This window comes from Crocodylus siamensis, chromosome 7, assembly GCF_052110815.1.
Source record: "Crocodylus siamensis isolate JL-2025a chromosome 7, ASM5211081v1, whole genome shotgun sequence".
NCBI lineage: Eukaryota > Metazoa > Chordata > Crocodylia > Crocodylidae > Crocodylus > Crocodylus siamensis.
In genome coordinates this window covers 32,660,091-32,685,184 of record NC_143401.1, presented here as the reverse complement: position 1 = coordinate 32,685,184, position 25,094 = coordinate 32,660,091, and the positions used below count along the sequence as shown (strand labels likewise).

General features: G+C 43.2%; 1 protein-coding gene across 11 annotated transcripts in view; it reads right to left on the bottom strand.

The window, feature by feature from the left end:
* Window positions 1-25,094, bottom strand: part of ZMIZ1 (zinc finger MIZ-type containing 1) — a 519,894-nt gene that overhangs the window by 375,596 nt on the left and 119,204 nt on the right. For 9 of the 11 annotated variants that reach the window (XM_090058559.1, XM_090058560.1, XM_090058558.1 and 6 more), the window contains exon 3: window positions 7,939-8,062. The exons of the other annotated variants lie outside the window; for them this stretch is intronic. The gene's annotated coding sequence lies outside the window, so the exon portion shown is untranslated. The remainder of the gene's footprint in view (window positions 1-7,938; window positions 8,063-25,094) is intronic. 11 annotated transcript variants of the gene reach the window in all.

Here is a 25,094-nt window from a genome sequence, read left to right as displayed (position 1 = left end):
TGCTGCGTGCACCCCTGGGGAATGCATGGGGGGCATGTGCCCCCAACAGATTTGTGCACAGGGCAAGAACAGGCTGGACACTTCAGGCTTGGGGCCAAGGGCTGCACAGGGCAGGTAGAGGCACTGGGTGGTGGGGCTACAGGGAATTTTGGGGTAGCTATAGCTCGCCAAGCCTCCCCCTAGTGCCACTCCTGCTTGGGGCACTCCACTCTGTTGCCTTTCCCTCAGGAACCCTGCGCTGGCTGCACACCTCCTGCCTGCCCTGCAGCAAAGCGCAATAGCCAACCCAGAATTCCTTCTAGCCCCCCCATAGCCACCCCTACCAGCATCACTGCCATCTCCTGACCCACGAAGCTAAGCTAGCCTGATGCCTACCCACTCAGAGCCAAGCCCCAGCCCAGCCCCTTTGATGGGAAGAGAGAAGCACAGCCCCTGGCCCTGAGCCCGCAGCAGGTAGCCCACCATCACTCCATGCATAAATATGGGGGGGCACATGCCCCCCATGCTTCCCCCAGGGGTGAGCACAAGAACAAGGAGTCATATCCCCTTCCCATCTGCCCCCCCCCACCGCCACCTCTTGGATGAGTCACCCATGGCTCCATCCCACTCCCAGCCCCAGGGTCGTATTCACCACCTGCTCCTGCCCCTGCCACACTCCCTCTCTCACCATGGGGGCCTTGATCTGGACCCCCCACGCCCCTTCCCCCTACAGATTTACTGGCAGCACACTGCTATCTAAGCTGCCGGGCTGCATTCCTGACTGTGCATGCTGCAGTTGCACACATGCACGAAGCATTTATCAGTGACATTATCAGCTACGTCAGCCAAAAAAAGCTGATTGCCAATAATGTTAATTTTCCTTTTATCGGTGCCAATCTGATATGCCACTGATGTATCAGTGCACCTCTACTGACAAGTCTATCCCCTGCCTCCAGATATTATAGTGCTTATTCTGTTCTTAAAACCCTCCTGTGATAAACTCGGAGGAGTCAAATTAACACAGGACTTTGAAAAGGAGCACAAGATATATATGCAGAATGTGCTAGAGAAAGCACAGTCAGTGGTGTCCTTCTAAGATGATGACAGTGTGGCTGGATCAACATATTACTTTAACAACTGTGTTTTTATGGATTATGGGTGTGTCTGATGTCATTGTAAGAAACTGGGATTCAGATGAAGGTTAGCTGGGTGATGCCTTATCCAAGTAAAACCTAAGTAATTCTGACTTACAGTGAAGAGGAGGTTGACAACACTATGAATTTCAAGACCATGCCAAACACTTATTACAAAAACTCTTATGAGTTTTATTGGATCTCCAGATGCTGATGAATGTTTTGGTAGAAGCAGCTGTCACGTGGACTTGGCAAGAAGTTTGGAACATTCTCTTTGGGCTACAGATCTTGTATTAAATGTGTTAAAATAACAACAACAATGAATAATGATTGGAGCTTTACCAAGAAGTCTGACTAGAACTGGCTACTACTAACCCAAGTGGTACCTGAGTTACCTTATTAAATCTTTGAAAGACAACTATTAATCACTGTTAAGCATTTTTCTTCATAATGGACAATCTCCCAGAAGGTAAAGAATGAAACTATTATTAAATTATATTGTCTCTCTTTGGGAAAACTAGTTCTGTTTAAAGCAATTTAATAAGTGGAGGGAGGTAGGATGAGTTGTTGGTATCTGGACAATAATTGATGCTGACAGGTAGGCCAGAGTGGCATGAGAGAGAATTGCTTTCCAAAGATATATGCCATTCATTTTACATTTTTTTCTCTCTGTAGCCAAGCAGAAAAGGCCATAATTAGTTAGCCTTTGAGAAGAGTAAGTCTAGAGATGTTCAGCAAACCATTTGTTTTGATTTAATCCATTTCCTCTCTAATAAATCTTGGATTAATGTTGAATGGGTAATTTCATGCAGATGTCCCCAAGGAGAAGACAGAAGTACATTACCCCTGAAGAGAAACACTCAGGAGTAAAGAGTGTTTTGCATTTACACTACAGTCCCTAAGTCAGGGGCCTACAGAATGCCCCCTCCCATTGGGTTGTTTGCTATCAGGCTATTAAAGGCAAACACAATCAAGAACTTGAAGAAACAAGAGAACTGTCCATTGTATTAATCACAGGTACCAGTCAAAAAGCCTGATATAGGCTTTATAGAGTTTAAGTCCTGACTACATTAAAGAGTACCTCTTTCCATGAACAATTCCATGGAGTTGTGGTCTTTGCTGAGGAGACCTAAAAAAAGTATTCTGTCTGTTGAAGTAAGTGTGGAATAATAATGACTGTACTCTCACAAAATGACCTTTGGCCACCAGAACCCTTTTAGGGTTTATTTGGTTGCCCAGTTATCTTGGAGGATATGGTTAATGGCAGAAAGAGTCCTCCACTGAAGTTCAGTATCTGGTATTCCTACTGCTTATGCAGTGGAATGGAATAACGTAAGTGTAAACAGATCTCTCATTTGTCAAAGGACAGATTGTCCTGGGGTTAGATCCAAGATCAAAAGGAGCAGCACAGTCATTTACATACATCACCCTTCCAAGCTATATTACTGCCCTTGGTATGTTTTATCTAGCATAGTGCAGAGGAACTTGAAGTGGGATGGTAGATGTGGAGGTCTGTATGATCCTGGGACAAAAGGCTTTCTCCTGGAATAAACTCAATGTCTATTCATAGCTATAGGGGCATAAAGGACCTTTCAAATTCTCATTGGATCTACATGTGCAATTAATGCGGATGAGTTTATTGCTTCTGGGCTCACTTTTTGCATGTGCACTCAGGACAGCAGCATGTTGAACCAGGGCAGTGCAGCCCCAGCTGGCAGGAGTCCCTGGGGGTCAGCCTGCCAGCCTGGGGCTGCTCTGACCTGGCTCAAGGTGCTGCACAGGAGCTGGCTGGGGCACAAAGGTAACTCCCACACTGGGATAGCCCCCACACAAGGCAGCCCCCACACTGAAGTATCCTCATGCCCCAGCCTTCCCTGTGCATCTACAAGTGCTCTGCAGCACACTAAAAAATGCCACCATAGGATAGTACTTGTGTACTACGGCAATGTTTATTACTTTACTGTGCCCTAATAGGGATGCACATGTAGACACAGAATTTACCGCGCAGCTAATCAGGCAACTGCAGTAAATGTCTCGTGTAGATGCACCCACTGAAAGGCAGTTAGGTGCCTAGATCCCTCTGTACCTTTGCAACTCTACAACTTAATAACTTATTTTCTCCAGACAATTCTCACAGCTAGTTTCCCTAGACAGTATAGCCTTTCAAGTTGCAATGAAGTGGCTTTATATCTGCAAAATTAGTCCTATGGGATGAAAGAAGACAAGGAGCATCAGGCTTATCTTTGAAACAGTTTGGGAAATACAAATGGTGATTGCGATCTTAGAATTACTCTCTCTGGATTTCAAAAGAAAAAAAATGCACTCTCTCTTTTTTTGTCCTAAGCATATGTACCTTAACTACCATACATTACAGAGAGAGCAATAACATCTCCACATATGCTTTCTGGAGCAGAGTCACCCATTTTACAAACACAATAACATTTGGTTTGATACAGAGGTGCCAAATATGTGTGGACCTGAAGGCCCTGGAACCCCTTGGGATGAGGGCTGTCACTGTAATGCGTAACACTTTCTATATCTTAGCGTCATCCCCCCAGCAAAAACAAAAGTCAGCACCTGTGGTTTGATATCATGGTGAAAGGCAACCTTAAATAAAAGGCAGATTAGAGATGGAGGAAAATCCCACTAGATTTCTTTCTACTGTCACGAAGAGAGAACATACATGACTGTTTTAACCACTGGGTACTAGTGATATGCATAATGCAGGCACTAGTGACTGTTAAATGTTGCTGCTTTCCCACGAGTAGCATTTCTTGCAAATGACTAGATACAACACTCTATTTATCACACGCTGGCCTTTTTGTGGAGTTGCATAAATTAACACCCCACCCTACTCCATCCCCCTAGCTAAGACTTACTCAAGTCCATTTTACTGTTAGGCAAATTGGCAGAACTTAAAAAAAATAAATAAAAAGGCTCCTTTAGGAGACTTTTTTATTTTTTAAACTATAGGTTAGGTAAGAAATCAAACAAGTAGTATGATAAACCTTGTAGGAATGTCTCTCTTGGCAGAGCAGATATTCCCATAAGGCCAGCTTGTTACTCTGAGGGTTGATATCTAGCTGGCAGGAGGTACACAGTATCCTTAAATCACCCTGGAGCGATGATCTCAGGAGAAAGGAATCATTGCCCACAGTTCCAAGAGGAGGATCAACACGCTAGCGAGCATGCCCCTTGCAATGCTTTTCCTTTTTTTAACATGATGTATTTATACTCAGGAGAACACTGCTCACATGCAGCGTCAGCCCCAGTCCGGGAGGCCCTGCTTTCACAAACTGAAGTACTGAAAATCATGTGCTACTAAGTACCTCCCATGTATCAGGACCACAAGACCACACACAGGCAGAGGAAGATCCTAGAATTAGGGGCAAGAGTATGATTTTACCTGTTTTTGAAGTGATTCTTCAAATCCTGGATAAACTTCCCTTGCACCTTAATATACATCAGTCTAATAATATTTTTATTTATGGATCTCTGAGCACTTTACAAAGGACCTTGATGTCTTTATAGATGGGGAAACTTGGGTAGAGAGGTGAAACAACTTGTCCAAGATCAGCCAGCAAGCCAGTAGGAGACACAAATCTAGGTCTCTTGACCCTAGACATAATGCTCTTCCACCTCTATCTCTATTTACTAATTTTCATTTACAAGTAAGTTGATCCTTCCACAGAGCAGCCTTGCAAATATGTTTTGTCTAACAGTGCACAGTAGGAAATTTCTATCTTCAATATGAAGTTCCTCCCCATGAAGGTAAGCAGAAAGATTTTGTTCCTGAGCCTTTATGATAATTTTACAAGCCAGACAAATTAAGCTTCTAGGTAGAAGGCAGCTTTGCCTCATCATTCAGTACATTAGTTTGTAAATTCCACTGAAATTCCAGCAGGCAGTGGGGAGGCTGCAAGCCACTGCACTAAGGTCTCCAGAGCCCTGGCTCAGCTCACTGCTGGTGGCAGGTGCATGTGTATCTCCAGGCGGGGAAGGGGCCAGGGCTGTACTGGCAAAACAGTGATCCCACTTTTGTTGCTCCCCTGTCATCTCCCCCAGCATACCAACATCTTACTAGTCAAGGTTGGGGTGTTTTTGGCACTCTGCCCAAAAATGTTGCCGACCCCTGACATAAATGATTAATTGACAACAACAAAAGCACAATAAGGTAGGGGAGTTGGTCTAATGGCAGGTACAAAAGGCTTTTTCCAGATATGACAAAGAAACAGTTCTATAGTCACTATGCCCAGACACTAGTCTAAAGATTAAAGCACTGGAAAATGTAAGATCTGAGTTATATTCTTGGGTCTGCCACTGATCTTCTGTCAGACTTATCTGCTTGTCTGATTCTTCTCCCAGCTTTTGCCTGAACCTACCTATTGAGAAGGTAAGCATCTGGATGCAAAGACTTATTAAGTGTTGGTACATGGCACAGTACTGGGTCCTAAAGATGTAGCACAAATAACTAAGAAGTTATAAATGCATAATTCCATGTTCTCTTCTTATCACCAAAGAGACAGTGTGGAAGCAAAATGGAGTATAGGAGAAGGAATGTTTATGATTGGACTGGCACTCATTCCTAGCGTAGCCTGGAGAACAGGAGATAGAAAGCTTTTCTTTAATTCCAGAAAGCCATAGCCTGGGCTACATGAAATGCTACACAGGTGCCAAATACTATTGTAAGTGCTAATATGAACTACTGCCTAGTTGGGAATTCTGGCGGGAACAGAATCTGACCTATAGTAAAGAATATAGAAGAAGAATAGATACCATTTCCTAAATGCATTATTCTTTTGGCCCAGAGCAGAGGGCAGCAAAACAATTAAAAATGTTGCACAACCATAAAAAATAACTGCTGATCATATTCATGTCTTACATCCCAACAGGCGTTTTACACAGAAAATCTATGATTTACTGGATTTCTGGCACCTGCTGTGTACTGCACTAAGCAAGTAAGAAATCAGACAGTTTGAGAAGAAGGACAAGAGCTAAAGCCATACAGCTCATTTTTTTTAAAGGAACCTCTGGTTAAAAACATACATGCCATACTGAAGCAGACCAGTGGTTCATCTAACCCGGCATCCTGTCTCCGACAGTGGCAGGAATGGATACTTTAGAGAGAGAGCAATTAACTGGATACATGTAGAGTGTTCTTTACCTATTCATTACCCCATTTCAGAATTCTTGTGATTTTTATCCTCCTGAAGCAGATTGATAATTTTAGATAATACGATTTGAAATGCTGAAGGTAATCAAATCAATACAAATCATACATAAGCATCACGGAACACTCACTCTTTCGGCTCCACAGCTGGGGCACGTATAAGAAGGGACATGTGTGCATGTGTGTGTGCATGTGTATCTGTCTGAAAAACCCTGTTCTTTCATTAGAATCTATTACCATAACCAATTAGTTTGAAGCTGTCACACAAATCCTATTGCAGTTGATGAGACCTCTGCACAGATAAGTAGCACAGTCCAGGGGGGCCGACAAGCAATGCAGCAACAAGCAATTCTTAAATTCTCAGGGGATGATATTTCTTATAGGTATTGGCAGATTTGTTTGGACCTTCCCTGGGGCTCCCACATAATTAACAAATTGCTCAATCTCTTTAACCTGCTCCATCAATGACCAGATGTTATATAGTAGTAGAGTCTTCTATAGAAGGTTCTGGGTAGGCATGTCCAGATACAGGAATATTACTGAGAGGGAAACAAAGCTTTGCACAATGAACTGGCAGAAGAGCACAGAATAAAAATCAGGCTACCTACTGCCAAGCCTTCCACTCACACTGTTGCATTCCCCTTTAAGGTTAAACCTTTGAAGATGCTGAACACATTTCGATATCTACTGACATCCACAGGATCTCACTGACATTGTTCAGTACCTGAGAGGAGCAGACCTTCCATCAGTATCTGAGGCTAAAAAGAGACACTGCATTTGTCCATGGGTAAGTTGTGCCTGTATTTATCCTGAGACAAAAATATCCCAGGATTGGCATGTACACGTATCACCTTCTAATCATGGTTTAGTGAGCGGCTGAATGCAGGGCTACTTTTCTGCCATTGATTCAATCATACATAGATTCATAGACATTTGGGCTGGAAGGGACCCTGGAGGATCATCGAGTCCAGCTCCCTGCCCCAGGGGCAGGAAGTCAGCAAGGATCAATAGGATCCCAGCAAGATAAGCATCCAAATGTGTCCTGAAAGCGTTCGAAGTGGGTGCTTGAATCACCTCCGGTGGCAGTCTATTCCAAACCTTGGGGGCTCGGACTGTAAAGAAGTTCTTCCTTATGTCCAGCTTGAATCGGTCACGGTGGAGTTTGTAACCATTCGATCTTGTCATCCCTTGGGACACTCTGGTGAACAAACGTTCCCCCAGATCTTGGTGAACACCTCTGGTAAACTTATTGGTGGCCACCAGATTGCCCCTGAGCTCGTACTTTTCCAGGCTGAAGAGTCCCATGGCTCCCAGCCTCTCATCATAAGGTGTTTTCCTGACCTCTGATCATGCGCATGGCTCTTCTCTGGACTCTCTCAAGCTTTTCCACATCCTTTTTGAATTGTGGAGTGCAAAACCGGACACAGTACTCCAGCTTGTCAAAACCTGTCAAAATCTTAAAAGCTTTGTTTTTTTCCCCTTGCTTCTAAGTACTGGAAATCAGCACTACTGCCACAACACTGCAGCCAGAAACAAAATTTGGCATGCATATTCCTGTGTGGAAATGCACTACTTAGATGGAAATTCAAAATGTGTGTGGCAACATAACCCAGGAGCTTTCATAAGTTCTTTGAAAAGACAATGAAAAAGTTTTACCTTTGGGCAGCTCAGTATATAGAAATAAACTATTTGTCTGCTTTGAGTCACTTGCTGGATGCTGTTGGCAAGACACGTAACTTGATGACAAATGATCTTGTACTGAAAATTCTTTGTGCTCTGTCTGCAGAAAAATAAAGGAGAGGAAAAGCAAATTTTTACACAGAGTAAAAGTAAGTTGTCATAGGGGAAGCAAACAGAAAGATAGAGTTTATTTCCTTCTCCTTTTGAAAGACAAGACAGGAGAAGGAAATAAATTTGGGAATAAGTTACACTTCACCTTTGTATGCAGGTGATCCATGTTTTTATTTAACAATTTGCTATGCTGCCAGCACTTTTACATGAACTAAGGGAAACTGATTTATCCAGCTTGCCATATTTTGCTAAGTATGAAGTAATCTCCAGCCTGTGAAGCTGATAGTCACTATGACAAGGAGAGGCCAATATTTTTAGCTGAGTATATACAAAGCCTCTGCTGTCTCTCTTCCCCTCCCCCTGCCCCCCAACCCCACATAAGGGGAGCTGCAGCAGCCACTTCCAACACTGCACTTTGACCAGTTGGCAAGTACTTTACTGGTTATGATTAGTTAGTGGGTCTTTTGCAGTTCACATTTAAGACTGTTGGCATGGACACACATGCATATATGTGCCGGTTATCAACTTTAAGCAATACTTGCAAATAAAAACAGCACTGTGAATGATGCTAAGACCACTTTTAAATTACCTTCTCCACCATCTCCTCAAAAATATAAAGCCTACAGGAAACAGCATCAACTCAGCACTCCTTTGAAACCATACATATGAGTTAATGCATGTTAGTTAAATCAAAACACTTAAAATTAATTTCACAGAGGTCACCATTAACTTTTTTACAATTTAACTTTTTACCAGATTAATGCTACCAGAAATATAAGGAATACCACTGCGATTTTAATTACCTGCAAACAGCAGTTGCACAGATTTTAAAGGGGAGCAATGTAAGTCAGCAATGTTTTAGCCAATGCATACATACTTAAGTTCCTCTTATATCAAGCCAAAACAAATTTGATCCATTCAGTAGTGATCTTAGTCATTACTAGTTGTGGGGGAGAACATAGAGGACTTAGAGAACTAGAGAGTATTGTAAAATGAGAGAGCGTCTCCCTGGTACGGTTATACAATAGGACAGAAACGTCCACAAAGATGCATGCTTGTAATCTCATTGAAACCAAGACCCCATAAGAGAGTCTAAATCCTTTAGGCTGAATCAAAAGAGTTCTTTGCAATACTGGCTCTTCATCTACAATCTTCAGGGCACATACATAAACCAGAACTGATAAAAATGCCACAAGAGATGCAGTGGGTTGTAATTAGTAAAAGAGATTAGTAAAGGAGCCAGAAGAAGGTTGTTTCCTTGTGAAATGATCCATAACAAAGGAAAAGAAAAATGTTTCTCTCTATCAAAATTGTTTAAAGACTATTTCAGAGGTCCCTTTAGAAAGGTAAGGCAAAAGGGACAAGAGAAAGATTCTATTCTGTTGGTGCATAAGTGGACTTAGGCCCAAAATGTGTATATTACACCCAGATCAATTACTTGAAAAACTGTTGATACAAAGGTAACAAGGTCCACTACGTCCTGGATTCTTCTTTTATCAGACAAAGGTAGTTAGCTGTGTTAGTTTATGACAGGCTAGAAAGTAAGGTATTGGCAGGTAGATGCAGTAATGAGTTTTATAGACTTGAACAAGGTGAAAGACAATCAACACTTCCTCCACTGCACAATCTCCCCCATGTGCTCCCTAAACCCCCACAACATGGTCTCCTCTACCCTCCCCCACTCTTTCAACCTACTTTCCTATGCTGCACAAGCTAGTCCCTCCTGGGGAAAGTGATGGCTCAGCTCTGGCTTCAGCCCCAAGCCCAGGGCTAAAGCTACAGCTGAGCCATCACCTGCCCCAGGCTGGTACTTGAACCTAAGATGAGGTTTCTCTGCCCCATGTTGATTAGGGGGGAAAAAACTCGTCTTGGATTCACATAAATATGATACAGACTAAAGTAAGCCAAACTAGGGCCACACTAACAGAGCTCCTAATTTTAATTTAACCATGCTATCATTGTTCAGATGAGAGTAAAAGAAAAAAGTATTGATGGAATGAGAATAAAAGAGCTGGAAGCTCTCAAGACTAAAGCCAGCTTCCTTTAGAGATTCAGCCAAGTGAATTAACACTCAGTTTCTCCCAGACATGCTGAGTACATTGGGGCCCAAGGGCCGTGGCCCCCCTCTGGAAGAGGGCTGTCACCTGAAATACGTAAAACTTTCCATGTGTCCATCATCTTAGGCCCTTCCCACAGCAAAAATAAGAGTCAGCACCTATGTGTCAACATATAAAATAGGGATAAATGTTATTATAGCAGGATGCTAAAAGGAGTAATTAATGCCTGCAAAGTACTTTGAAAAATATCAAGCATTATTACTATTTAAAATGCTAACAATGGTTTAACTTTGACAGAGAACAACGTACAACTATGATTTCATTTTTTCTACTTGCTTAACAGTTAAAGAAAATCTTGGCTTGTGCAAAGCAGAATCTCTCTTATTACTCTGCCAACACATTGCATGTGTGCATGTATGGTGCAAGGTGGTGCTGACGGGAGGGAATGAGGAGAAGGAACTTTACTTTCCCAGCCCAGATTGGTTTACCACATTGAGTTAGTCCTGGACAACACAGCTGCAAGTTATAAATGTCCAGGCAGGCAAACATGAGTGGCATCCCCTCCGGTCTGCCAAAATTCCAAGCAATTAGTACAACTAGCACTTTCAGCTCTTTTGTGGGTTGCCTAGATGGAGACTAAGCACCAGACAAGAGTGGGGGGAAGGGAGTATTGTTTTACGAAAATATGTTAAATCAATTTTAGTTTTTATTTCCACTGCTGAACATTATTTAGACCTCTCTGCAGCCTTTATGAATGTTTGCCGTACACTGTAATGTGTTTGCCAGAAATCAATATCCTCTTCTCACAAACTAGTAGCTGATGTCATCACCTTTCTACCTGTCAGATCTACCTGCCCACTATAGTAGGAAAGACAGAACTGGTTTCTTACTTGTCTCATTTCAGACAACTCAATGTTCAGCTGAGAAACCTGAGATAAATATACCAATTTAGGCTGGTTGCCAATAGCTTTTAAATCAAATTCTGGATCTTTAGAATACACTTTTCCACTGAGCAAATATGGAGGGACCATTACAGGACCTCATAAAAATAGTTTATACCCCAAATAGGGGGGTTTTTATACTTTTTTTATATTAGGATAGGTAGAGAAGCATTCAGAAAACCTTACTCTCAGAAAAGTTAGGAGGAAGGAAAGGAAAAGAAGTGAATATTCAATTCAAGTGACTGGAAGAAAAAAAGCATAACTTTGTAATACACTAATACAGAGACCCCCATTGTTCTGGCACTGTACATACAATGGACATTCTCTAAAGTAAAGAATGAACTACCTAAATCAAGGAGGTGAAGAACAACAACAACAAATGGGGGAGGGGGGGGAGCAAAAAAAGAAATGGTATTAAGGTCAGCAATAAAGCCAGAAAGATAACATAGGTGTTCTGTGCTTCAGACTCTGCCCTAATCATCAAACCCTCCACATGGTTGTAGTCAGACCCTGAGATCCCTATTGCAGCGTTTCCTAGAAATTCACGACCCATATTTTATAAAAGCATGTAATCTTCTCCTCTACATTACAGCCATTTCCAAAGCAGAAACCACTTTTTGAAGCAAATTTGTATTATGGTAACAGTTGACTTTATTTTAGTTTTGCCGATTCTCTATATTTTCTGTGTTGCAAAGAGTGTTAATAAAAACTATCATTCTATCTCTCTGCAACTACACCCCATTTAAAGTGTATCCGCCCAGAGCACTGAAGATGAAGCCATTTTGATTCTATCAGCTAAGCAAGATCTGAAACAAAACCCCAGAGCGGAGAAAATATTCTCACTCGAGACATGGTGGGAAACCTGGACTACAGAACAGTGCAACCATGAGACTTCTTGGAGGTTCACATTGCACATTTTGACAAGCATTGACTAGAAATAATACTTAAGCGTCCAGGAAAAATCTTGTGACATTGTTTTCAGAGGCTGCCACATTTCTTCTGGTTGGAAGGTGTCATACAACACTTTAATTGACTACAAAATGAATGGGGCCCTGAAAAGGAAAATGACAGCCTTAATGACATATGTAAAATTCCAAAATGACCCCTTATGCAAATAAGGGAGCATCTTGCTTTTGGAAAATGTTCCACATTCCAATAGGTGATGGAAAATCTATATGGGGAAGAAGCAGGGAATACTGTTCTGTAGGAGTGCACTGATAGAGATTTTTGCAGCTGATACTGATAGCCAATTTTTAAGAAGGCATATTGGTTGATACTGATCCAATTTCCAGTACCCAGCCTGGCAGCGTGGAGAGCTGGCTGACTCCAAATGGTAATTCTGGAGGAGCTGGGGGGGAAGGGGAGATCAAGGCCCCCGTGGTGAGGGAGGGTGTGGGGCTGGGACAGGGGCTGGAGTAAGTGCTGGGAGGGGTGCAGGGAGTGGGGAGGCAGCTCCTGCTGCTGCACACGGCTCAGCTGGGAGCCACTGGTCCGATGGCTCATTCGGCACTCGCCTGCTTGTCCGGTGGCTCCTGCCACTTGTCCGGGAAGGCGTGTGCCCCCAGATCTATTGGGGGTGGGCTGGGCCTGGGGATGTGCCAAGCTCTTCCTGGCAGGGCTGAGCTGGGAAGGGGCTACAGTGAATTTGTGGCTGCAGCCCTCCCCACCCCCATAGTCCTTTCCCAGCGCAGCCCTGCTAGGAAGAGGTTGGTGCAGCCCCTGCCCCAGACTGGCCCATGAAGATCCAGGGGCACCCCCCCACCCCAGATGAGTGGCGGGAGCCCCACCCCCTGCGCCACATCCTCCCTCACTGTGGGGGGTCTTGATCTGCCCCCTTCAGCCCCTTCCCCCCCCTCCCCTTCCACCACACCAGATTTAGCAGCTGGAGGAGCAACTCTCCATGTTGCTGGGCTGTACTCCTCACTACCTGTGCTGCACTGCAGCTACACACATGCATAGGCCATTTATTGGCCAAATTATCAGCCTGATATGGCTGATTTCCAATATACAGTAAATGTATATGTAGTAAATTTTCTTTATAATCAGTACTGATCAGCTATTGGACCAATGTATCAGTGCATCTTTACTCTTCTGTTCTCTGTTAGCACCACTAAAGAAACAAACTGGGACCCAATCAGTGAATAATTCAGCCACTGCCCAACACAGAACCACGACCTGCCAAAAGGCAAAGCTGGAAGTCATACTCACCTTATGCATGCATCAGCCTCACTTTTCACAGAGACTGGTCTGTGGTGATTACAACATGGCAACCATATCTACTCAGGATGGTGTCCTATCCACTTCCAGTCAGGACTGCATATATAGTTTGATGAGCCTTCGACAGCATTAGTTATGGGTGATGAGTCTTTTAGCTTAGACGAGAGAAGCTCACACTATCAGGACAATTCCTGTTGCTAACAACCGATAGTGTAATATGCACTGGCCACCTCAATAGAACATTCCATTCTAGACAATAGCCAGGTACAAACATTACACGTTTACCTGTAGAAGTGATCAGAAACTGATCTATACCCATAACAGAAGTTTGGCACATATGGACTGGTTTTTAAAATGGTGGAACCTGGTCTAAGATTTGTGCTCTCCTTGCTCCCCCCCAAAGGGTGAACATGTTGTTCTGTTTGTTACCAATCTATACTATGCTGCTTACAGAAAACTGCAATACTTAGATTGAATCTGCCTTAGGCTTTTTGAATGTCTGTGCCTAGCCAATATGAAAACTGAGCAAGAGTAGGCATAGCTGACAGATACTTCCATCTGCCCTCAAATACATCATAAGCCTGTTTACATAAAGGTTTTTCTCTCTCCCCCGCCCCCCTTACACACTTCTCTAGGAGTTAAACTGATCAATTGTAATCCTTCTGTTACATCAAATGGACCCTGGAAAGGAAGCATCTACTTGTTGCTGTTGGAAATGTCCTTCTACGTTTTTCCCCAAAGGGATTTTGTATTGCAGTCTAATACTGTTCTCTAAATGGGCAAGTGCCAATTTCCACTCTGTTAAAACTGGTAAATTTTGTTTGTAATGCTTGGTTGGTGAAAAGAAAATAACAGGCTTGTTCATGGAAAGCCCAAGGTTGGAAGTACAAAACAGTGAACCAGGAAGTTGCTTACAGTAAAGCTGGATCCGTCATTCTGGTTTTAGATTATACCTCTTCAAAACCATAAAGCTGCCTCTACAGGGAGAGATCCATCATTCAAACAATAGCCTGAAATAAAACCACAATCTGATGACTGTCATAGCCCCTCTGACACCAGTGCCTACCATCTCCCAATGTTTACACACTAATCAGTTTAGTCTTCCCACTTGGCTGCATGTGAGGCAGCTGTTTCTAATGGCTTGCATTTTCTTAAAGCCCCATAGAGCAGACAGCCAGGGCTCTACAATTTCCTCTGCTCTTCCAGCTCAGACTGCCCCAGAGGAGGAACAAAACAACAAGAAAGAGGGAAAGAAAAAAAACATTCATTTTCATGCTTCCTGAATCATGGAAAATCTGAACTCATTTCTACTTAATGCTCGGTTCTTTCTGTGCTTGTTAAATAAAAGCCTTCCTACAAACCTGACAGTTATCAGTTACTAAAGTTAAAATTCAATTGCCTGTCTCCTCGCAAATAAAAAAAGTTTTTATTTTTCAAATTAAGCCAAATGCTTGGAGCCTTTCTCTTTAACATACTGAATTTTAGAAAGGTCTTGCCATCAGTTGAAATAGATATTCTAGAAGTATATATATCACTCTTGCTTTATTTGTAATTTTGTTTTATAAATAAATTATATAAATAGGCTTCTTTGATTGCTCAGAGCATCCAGCATTAAGTACTGGGGCATAGCTTTAGGCATAATTGTACTACTGAATTCATCAGCTGCTTAATTATCATTCATTTTGCATCTATTTCTCCTAATTAAAGAGAGAAACACCCCCAACAACTTTTACATAAATACTATATTTGTTCTCTATAAAGATCTAAGGCTAATTTACCAGTGATTAACTGATTATTTAATTTTATAGCTGTCATTCTTCAGAGGCCAGTACCCCACAGCCGCTGACAAAAGGAAACCAGAAAGAAGAACTTAAAGTGCTTTATCTTTCACTTGCTCTTAGTCATGTGGGTTTGCTGTGTCATTTCTGACTTCAGATGGTAAGTGTAACTGCCACCACAAAGGATGAAACTGAAAGGCTGTTCCAGGACTAACAGCATGAACCACTACAACTTGAGCTAATGGAAGCTTGGTTCAAGTAGAAAGACTTGCATAGGTTTCTCTGGGTCATGGATCAAGCCTTATGTGTGCTAAGTATAGGAACAGACATCTATCCACAATGGATCAGGAAGAAGGTATGACACTTAGCATAAGCTCTTTGGGGTAGGGCTCTTCCTTTGTCTTCTGTAAAGGGGTTGTACACTTGAGATACTGTACACACAAAGAACAGCAGCCATCCCATTTTAAAGCTCAGGTCTCGTCTGGCCATCCCAGGGAACTGAAGTTCCAGCCAGCTTCTCAAGATTTGGATGGGGTCCAGCAGCACCTCTCCCCAGTTCAGTAGTCCCCTGCCTGCCGGCTCAGCTTACTTTCTCAGCTGCAGCACAGCCGCTCCAGCCCTGCCTGCCTTCCGGATGGCTGGATCTCAGCTGTACTCAGTGGGAGGTAGTCTGAGTCAGGGAAGCAGCTGCTGGCACTTGCAGCATGGTAAGAATGGCTGCAAAGTCTGCTCCCTCCATGCTAGCGCAGAGGTCATTCCCAATAAAGGGAGGAGAATGTCAGAAAGAAAGGGAGCAACAGCACAAAGGTGGTGGGCAGAGGGGTAAGAGTCCTGGGAGGGTTTAAATGGATAAGCTAACAAGACAATTCTGCTGCATAACTTGGGGATCTAGAGATGTATTAAGGACAGGTTATTTGCTCTAACCCTGCTCAGAAAAAAATAATTTGGAACTTACCACCATCACCTCTAGTCAGTACCTCAGCCAACCTAGAGAACTGTCTCTTTCAAAAACAGCTGTCAGGATTTAAAACCAAAACTTACCTCTGCTGGGAATCAGCTGGTCCCTCCACCCCCTTGACCTTCCTCCCAGCCCTGCCTGCCCCTTACCCCCCAGAGTGGAGGGAAAAATGAGAACTGCATGCCTCAGGTAAAAAACCAATCCCCTTGCCTGTACGTGAGCCACACAAGGAAAAGAACCCACACTCTGCCAGGCTCCGTCAAACACAGTGCCTTAAGATGAACTAAAGCAGGGGTGAACAACCCCATAGCATGTATGCCATAAGTGGCACAGGCAGCTGCTAAGTGGTACACAAGCCATAGGCACTTAATAAAAGGAGGTGCCAGAACGGAGGCAGGACTGCAGTTGCTGACCACTGCCACATGCACTAAATACAGACAGTCAAGACAAGACGATTCTGAATTGATTCAGTGTTTGCACGTTAGTCTAAACTGCAGAAATTGAACAAATAAGCAAATGAACACACATTCACTTTTGATTCAGGAAATGCAGCCATATGCCTGCAGAGGCTAAAGCCAGAAGACAGGGGTGCTAGAGCATGTATTCCAGTCACTGCCAAAGGGAAGAGAGCCCTGCAAGACTCCCACCCCCACTGGAATTGAGGGTCATGGCCAGGACCCAGCCCATGCTGTGCCAGAGGGGGGCCAGTGGACAGTAGTGGCATTGAACTCATAAAAGCTTGAACAAGAATATTCCTTTTTCTGAAAAGCTGTAAACTGAAGGACTATAAATGCAGCCTGGGCTATGTGTTTGCTTTCTCTTCCTGCTGTCCCCGAGGTCTCTGGAATTTGCAGTCCACAATCACAGCAGGAGGACTTTCAGGGTTGCTCATCATTTCCTCTTCCTGCTTCTAGGTGCCTCTGGGATTTGTAGTCCATAATCGCAGCCAGCACTAAGTTTTAGTAGGGCAGGGCAATTCTGTACCCGGGGGGGGGGAAGGTGAATTTAACCCCACCTCCCTGGCCCTAGATTCCAGCTGATGTTTGCCTCAGGAAGGTGGGGGGAGGCAGGGAGAGGAGCAGTGAGCCAGCCCTCACTGCTCCAGCTAGGGAGCAGAGGAGTGAGGCCAACCCTGCTCTCTGGAGCACAACTCATCCCAGGGCTGAAAAGTGTGTTGGGATGCTGGGGGGGCTGTGATTTAACTTAAACAAGGAAGGGGTCTGGGACAGAAGTTCCATAAAATGGTTTGATCTAAATCAGTTAAGTCTGATACTACATTCAACCAGGTTTATCTTAAGCCAGTTTCAGTCATTTTGAAACTGGTTCATGTGCACTGAACTTTTGTTCTGTTACAGGTTTAAATCAGTTTCTGATCACTTAAGCTGGTTTATGTGTAACTTCTGTCCCTAGCCATGGGGCAGAGAGGGGCAGGAGACTGCTAAGAGAGGAGATGTCAGGGGTCACTGATCCAGGTTAATACTTCCAGGGCCCTGTAGCCATCATCGAATAAAGGGTTTGAGATCCTTGCTCACCATATAAAACCACACTGGTTGCAAGGCCAAGGAAGGGGTAACCTGGCTCTTAGCATTAACACCTCCTCTTTCAGCAGTGTCCTACCCAGCTTCATGGCCAGAGGCTCCAGAGCCCCTGCCATTGTTCTGGGCTTCAGAGTACAAATGCTATTTGAAGGGAGGCAAGGATCCAATGGCACTTGGAAATGGGGTGGGGACTAATTAGCAGCATGACACCCAAAAAGGTTAGACACCACTGAATTAAAGGGTATTTAAAGTAGGGAACCAAAGTAGTTAATTCTATGGGCTACATGAAGGTTCACAGAATACCTAGAAACAGGGGAATGGACGAAGTAGATTTGCTGTATTTTGGAGGAGTGAGGGTTGGTTTTTTTGTTTTGTTTCAATCAAACAACATATTATTGGTCAGTTATAAAAAAAAAAAAAAAAAAGATTATAGCCAGCACTTCACCTGGTACAACCTAGCAAAGATCCATTGACCTTACTTTATATCCAGTGACAATCTGGCCCTTAGTTTAGAGATGAACAATTCAACAAAGAGCTCAAGCATGAATGAACAAGTGTGAACCCCACCAGAATCAGGGTAATTATTATTATATATTTAGAAAGGTGACTTATTATACCTACACATTTAATGTTACTGTTTAAATTGCTTCAGTCTAATAGCGAATGAAACCACTAGCTCATTTATATTTACCACATTAATTTATGTGAGCCCTAAAAAGCCTGATCTTGCAATTTTGAATTTTGAATTTGATTAAAATATGGAATAAAGCAAAAGGCCCTTTAAAAAAAGTATATATATATGATCGACAGAAAGTGTTTTTGTAGTCCTTTAAATAATCACTGTTAACTGCCTGGAAAGTTTAACACCCTGAAATTATACATTTATTTAATACAGTATTAAAATAAATTCCAACCACAAGAATTTCAACGAGTCAAATTTAGTGTTTTACCAATACTTAAAAGTGAGATGCAGCTGGAATTGTTCATAAAAACCTTTGGATGGCTTTGTACTCTGCCTACAGAATGCGTAGAAATATTATCTGATTATAGCTTTTAGAACTAAAAAAAAGTTTTCCAAATCCTAAAATAGAAGTTGCCAAAAAACCAAAAAAAATATTTTATATAGAAACAAGGACTAAAATCTTACCCACTCAAAATACATTTCCTACAGTTCTCATCAATTTATTAAATTTGCTCCTCAGAAATTATTCTAGAAAGATTAGTACATTTTTATTGGCTTTTCCTCTCTATCAAATGAAAAATAACAATGGGCTCTTTATTTTACATTTTGTGGTTTTTAAGCGTCATTACTTTTATATATGGTGAACAAGATGTACACTCAAGTGTTCATACTGCCATGCCGATAGCCACATGCAACAATGACATACAGAGAAAAAAGTTTCCGCACATGGATCAAGATGTGGGCCAGTGGAGCTAGAATACTATTGGCTCAATGCAAGTACTCTTGAAGAGGATGGGTTTGCAGTTAATACACTGGCCTAAGATTCAGTGATATGGGGTCATCTTTCAGCTCTGCCACAGAACTCTATTATAACCTGGGGCAAGATTTTGTACAGCAGTTCTACATTTACAAACTGTGGGTAAACAATATTATACTTATGTATTTAGATTTCTTTCATGTATTTAGATTTTAGACTCTTTGGTCATATTTTTCTGTATATAATACATATTTTTTTTTCAATCAGATGCTGGAAATTGGAGTACACATTATATACAACGAAATAAGAGCAGTTTCTTCCACCTACCGTGCAAAGCAAAAGTAAAGTCTGCCCAGAACCAAGGAAGAAGAAGAACAATGAGTAGGTTTGGCGCCTCAGTCACTGCTATTCAGTAACTTTACTACAAGGAGAGATTTTTTTATTCTTTGGGCTGTCTTGCAAAAACCAAGGTGTGTACCTTATGCTGAGGTGTGTTGTATGCAAAAAATGCAGCATTTGTACTACTTCATTTGTAATAGGGCCCAGCCAGTAAAATATAAACAACAGGAAATGCAAATCTGCTCTCCTTAAGCTATCCAGCAGGGTGACTAAGCATACCTTCTTGATCAGTTAAAATGTTTATTTCCAACAAGAAATACAAAAAGGCATTAAATTAAGTATGTTTTACTTATCTAGCATCCAGGTAGAGTCACATAATTTACATTAAAATATGATGTATGTGTCACTTTATTCCATGAAAGGCAAATGAAACAAACATTTTGGATACATTTTTTTTTGCTTTATATTGGTTTTTGGTTTGGTTGCTTGTTTGCAGATGTTACCACATTATGTTAATCGATACTTTACAAATAACTGACAGTGACAGTAGATATAACATTTATTACTGGATTCAAAGTCATTATATAAAGCTTATACAGTGATTACAATGTGAGAGATCTGACTATCTATGTAGTTGATTAGAAGCAATAATATTCTTGAGTATGTTATCAGACTGTTCCTTAATGGAGAGAGTTCATATTTAATAGTATTGCATAATTAGAAATGGAATAATAGTATTGTTAAAAATTATGGATAGTGAATAGAACAATTTTTGTCTCAAGAATTTTTGCAATAATATTTTATGTGTCGTGGAATATTTTAAACACAAAAGTGTTATTAATATTGCCATGTTAAAAATGTAATATTTTTTCAAGAGCCAGGTGAAACCAGAAAGTCGTGAACAGAATAAAATACAGCCAATATTGAGCTGTGTCTTTTTTCTGGACACCTATTCAGATCACTGAAACTCACTTGCCTGTAATTTCTTCTTCCTTTCCAATCATTAAGCCATTTTCTTAAAACCCACTTCTTTTGCTTTCAAGTACTAATCTGTTCTCAGTCAGTTTCCCCCTAACCTTTTATTGTTTTTATATGAAACCACAGCAAAACTCTGACCAACTTCTATAAAGGTGCACCTTCCACTCTTCACATTACATGCAAGCTGAAAAGCTGTATATGGAATTTGTATTTTTTTTCCAAAAGTGGTAACAAGCTCCCCCAAAAACTTCATACCACCTGACATTTAACCATATGCATTGTCAAAACCACTTTGTCTTCCTCTGACTTTTCCTTTTTTCAGTCCGTTAGTTACTGTGGAACAGTCAAGTATTTTTGACACTGTTTAACAACATCCCCATGTGTAGCACAAGCTCAGATTTTATAACCAGTTGAATTTTATGCTATTGTTTGTAAAAGAAATAAACCATCACAAATGCTTACACCCCAAAGGCTGCATGAAGAAAGCTTGGGTATTTCAACCTCTTTATATTCAATGGGAAGGCAACAGACAACAAAATATTAGGAAAGACAACAGTTATCATAATGACTGCTTGCAGATGTGAAAAAACAAAACAAAAAAACAAACATGCTTTACCTGAAGAAGCAGCACATTACTTTAACCCGGTTCTGCAGCATCTGTAATGATATGGTGCTTCAATGAGGCTTTGTGGCATTTTTAGCATAAGCTGATTCAATCAGTTATTAGATAAAAGTGCCAAAAAAGCCGCACTAAAGTGCCTGATCTTTACAGATGTTGGGCAAGCCAGGTTGAATTAACATGCTGCTGCTTCTGGGCATGTGCAGGGCTCAACACATGAATGCGCTCTATTTAATTAAAAGTGCTGGGTTTTTTTAATGTCTACAAGGACCATGTTCCTTATTTAAATATATGGAAAACTACAAAGTTATTTAACATCATTTAGATCCAGTGTGTGAAAGACATTGTATTTCTCTTTATTCCCTCTTCAAAGCATCACTCATTTTTAAACCTTTTTATATTTAAATTGAGTTCACTTTCAGATATATAGCCCAAATCCACAACCCTCTCCCCACAACACAAACACTCCACATGCATTTGGCCCTTTATTGGTGGTTAATGTCTTTCACATACAAGAGTAGGCCTGGGAAGAATAATTACCAATCTAGTACCTGGCTGCATGTGAACACTTCCAGTGATGGAGTTTGACTGCCAAATCTAATTTGTGAAGAGCACGATTTGTAGCAGATGGATAGAAACGGTCCCTGCATGGGGTTGCCTTTCATTCTGCCCACTGGCCACAGCAAGAAACCGTTCACTGTCTCTTCAAGGCTAATGATACAGAGCATTCTGCACAAGGCTGAAACAGCCCTCATCCAGATATTCCAGCATTAGTCTTCTCTTGCAAAGCAAGCATTGCATATTGCAACAGACAGACATGTAACACTTGAGAATTTAAAGAGACTTTGGCTGTTCTGCAGAAAGGGAGTGAAATAGAGCTCATAAAGGAGCAACGCTTCCTGCAGTACTTTACAGGGGGGAATCCACACATCTTCAGGAAGCATTAGGACCCAGACAATGCTTTGCCTTTTCTCATCTTCACTACCATGTGGCCTTGAGGGAAAAATGCAGAGAGGAGCCAGGCAGACTATCCAGCTGATAGAAGCAGCTTCAGAGACAGCCAAAACAAGGACCTGTAAACACTTAGAGAATTTTCTATCATTCTCTCGGCTGTACGCTGACTGGCTGTTCGCTCTAACTGGCCCCTTCTCCCCTTGTATTTGCCTCAACTGTACTCCACACTTGTCTCTTTAAACTGTTCTGCCCTGTTCTGGCCTCTACTAGTGATTGCACCAGTAAGGGGTGATCTTCCCCAACCAGGGTCCAGGTGACAGTTTGAATCTCTTGCTGTGGTGCACATCCATGTGAAAGTGGGCACAGACAAAAGGAAATTTCTTAGCTTGAAAAGGGAGTAGTCACCAAACACAGCCTCTCTCATCCTCTTCCCCTTCACTTTCCTTACGTTTAGTTTACTTCTCCCCAGTGCTGGGACATTAACATGGTATTTCCTGTATGCACCGGAGCCCTCTGGGATTTCTGCTCTCCTTGCCGTCCACACTCTGAGGCCACATCCAGAAAAGTAAGCATGTGCATGTTGCAGGATCTCAAAGTAGTTTGAGATGCTGCAAGGGGCACACTAGGAAAGAAAAAATGTTCTCCGCGCTGCAAATATGCAGCGCGAACTCTAAATTTGATACTGGGAAATCTCAGTACCAAAAAATAACCCAGGAAAAAAGCAGCACAAGGCACACTCCTGGAGCGTGCCCTGAAGTGACCAGAGGTTGGGTCCTCCAAAGAGATGCTTTAGCATACAGCCAGAGCATCCCTATGGCTGCTGCATGTCCCTGCTGCACCTGCACACTGCCTCAGTGTGCTGGGGCAAATAGGAGTGGGGCAAGGCTGCAGCAGTGGATCAGACTCAGGCATTGTCCCAGGTAAGTAGGGGACGGGGGGACTGTAGGCGTGGGGGGTAACTGTGCAGGTGGGGAGGAGGCTGTGTGGGTAAGGAGAGGAGACTGCTCTGGGGGAGCGGTCCCCAACCCTCCCCCCCCCATGATGCACAGCCCCACCCCCACAGCAGCCATCAGGGCATTCATGCCCACTCCCTGGAAGAAACCCCACTTCAGACTAGTGGCTGCATGTCACCAGCTCAGCCCACGTGCCCTCAGGCAGAACTGGGCTGGCTCCAGCTGTCACCTGGGGCTTCTGGTTGTGCAGGCAGAAGCCGCGGACCCTCAGGCTAGACCAGGTCCTGCCTCCATGTGCCTTGCATCCCATCGGGCCAGGCCAGCTCCGAGCATGCAGGACTTGGCCCAGCCTCAGGGTCCACTGCTTCTGCCCTCACAGCTGGAAACCCTGGGTGACAGCAGGAGGTAGTTTGGTTCTGCCTGAGGGTACGTGGACTGAGCTGACACCATGTGCAGCCGCCTTTCTGAAGCAGCACTGCACCACTGGGGGACTTTGGCAGGAGCCGGCATGAGTGCCCCAATTGGCCACCACTGCTGCTACTGCTGGGGGTTGGGGGAGGATGGCTGTGTGCCATGCAGTGGGGAGTGGACGGGGGACCCACCCCTCCCACCCAGTCCCTCCACACCCAAAAACAAGCCACCAAGAAACCCCACACCACCCATACAAATATCACACCCTGTGTGCCCAGCCACCAGATAAGACGTGCTGGTGGGAGCTGTGGCCGCAGGGGAAATTGCCACACTGCATCCCTGCCTAACAGCCACACCAGTGCAGGGACATGCACCCCTGGCTTGGAGGGAGCTCTTTGTCCCAGGAACCACTTGGGAGAGGGGTGATGGGTTGAGAGGGGAGGAGGGGGGGAGAGAGAGAGATGCGGGTTTGGGGGTGAGAGAGAGCTCTGGGTAGTTTTCAAACAGGGGATACCAGGATCCCTGCGGGTGAGGCAATTGGCAGGACCTGAGCAGAGGAGCCTGCCTCCTGGCCATTTGGGGCAGACAAGGTGGCTGACCTCCTGGCCATTTGGGGCCAGGCAGATACACTTCACCTGTTCGAAGTGGGTCACCACAAGGAGCACATCTGGGCAATAGCTGCCCAGATGGCAAAGCAGGGACACCAGAAGACATTACAGCACTGCTGCCTGAAGGCCAACTATAGACAAGGTCCACTGGAAGCTGGCCCAGAAGTGCAGGAGGCTCTGCTGCAGTGCCCATACCACAGCCTAGGTGGCCAGGGGGCCGCATGCTGTCACAGGTGGCAGCAGGTCACAGCCAGGCAGCGGCCCCACTGCCAGACTGCTGCAGTGGGTAGAGTGCAGGGGCCACACTACGTTAGGGCTGGCACAGCAGTCCAGGTGGCACAAGGGGCTAGTATCCCCAGATACCACCTGGTTAGGCCTCAGAAGCTCATGAGGGAAAACAGCCCTGAGCTGCTAGCCAGGGAAGCTTTTTATACTGCTGGAGCCAGCACAGGTGCTAACCCCAGGCTCTAGCTCCTCCTGGCTGCAGATCCAGGAGTTTGCCCCAAGTGGCACAATTTACCCTACACCAAAGTGCATGTTTGGGCACATGTACGGAGGCACAAATCCCCAGCACAAATTTGTGCTGCTGCTATTTGAGCTTCTCCAAGTGCATGTGCTTGTATGTATGGATGTGCCTTGAAGTGTTCCATGAACACAGGTAGAGAACATGGAGAAAAACATCCACAGATCAGTTTTGCTATAAAACTATCTGCTTGGTGAGGTCAAAACTCACCATTTCACAGATTTAGACTATAAGGGAACCATTTCATTAGCACACTGAACAGCTTCATTCTGAAGTACTCCTAGCAAGAAGAGGCCCAAGTTTTATTTATACTTTGTGTTATTATCCAACCTATCTTTCCTTTTCATTATTTTATTAATAAGGATTGATATTCCTAACAGTAAGCTTGCTGAGCTCTATCAGTTGATTTTGAAGTTATATTAGCTCATAGGAAGCACAGTGTACTTACAGATACTTAAACAAAAAGGACTACCTTTTCAAATGGTGATATGCTAATAGTACTACAATTAATACTTTAACTTCAAGGACCATAGTAGTATCATGAACAATTAGATACTGCAGGTCTTGGTGCAGATGAAATATTGTCTGCAATTAGGACTTCAAGTTGTAGCAATACACTGTGAAAATGGTATTTAGAATGGTAAGTAGCAGGTTTCTCTACTAAAGTGTAAGAATGGGACTTTTCAGATGGTTGTTGTCCTTGGTGTG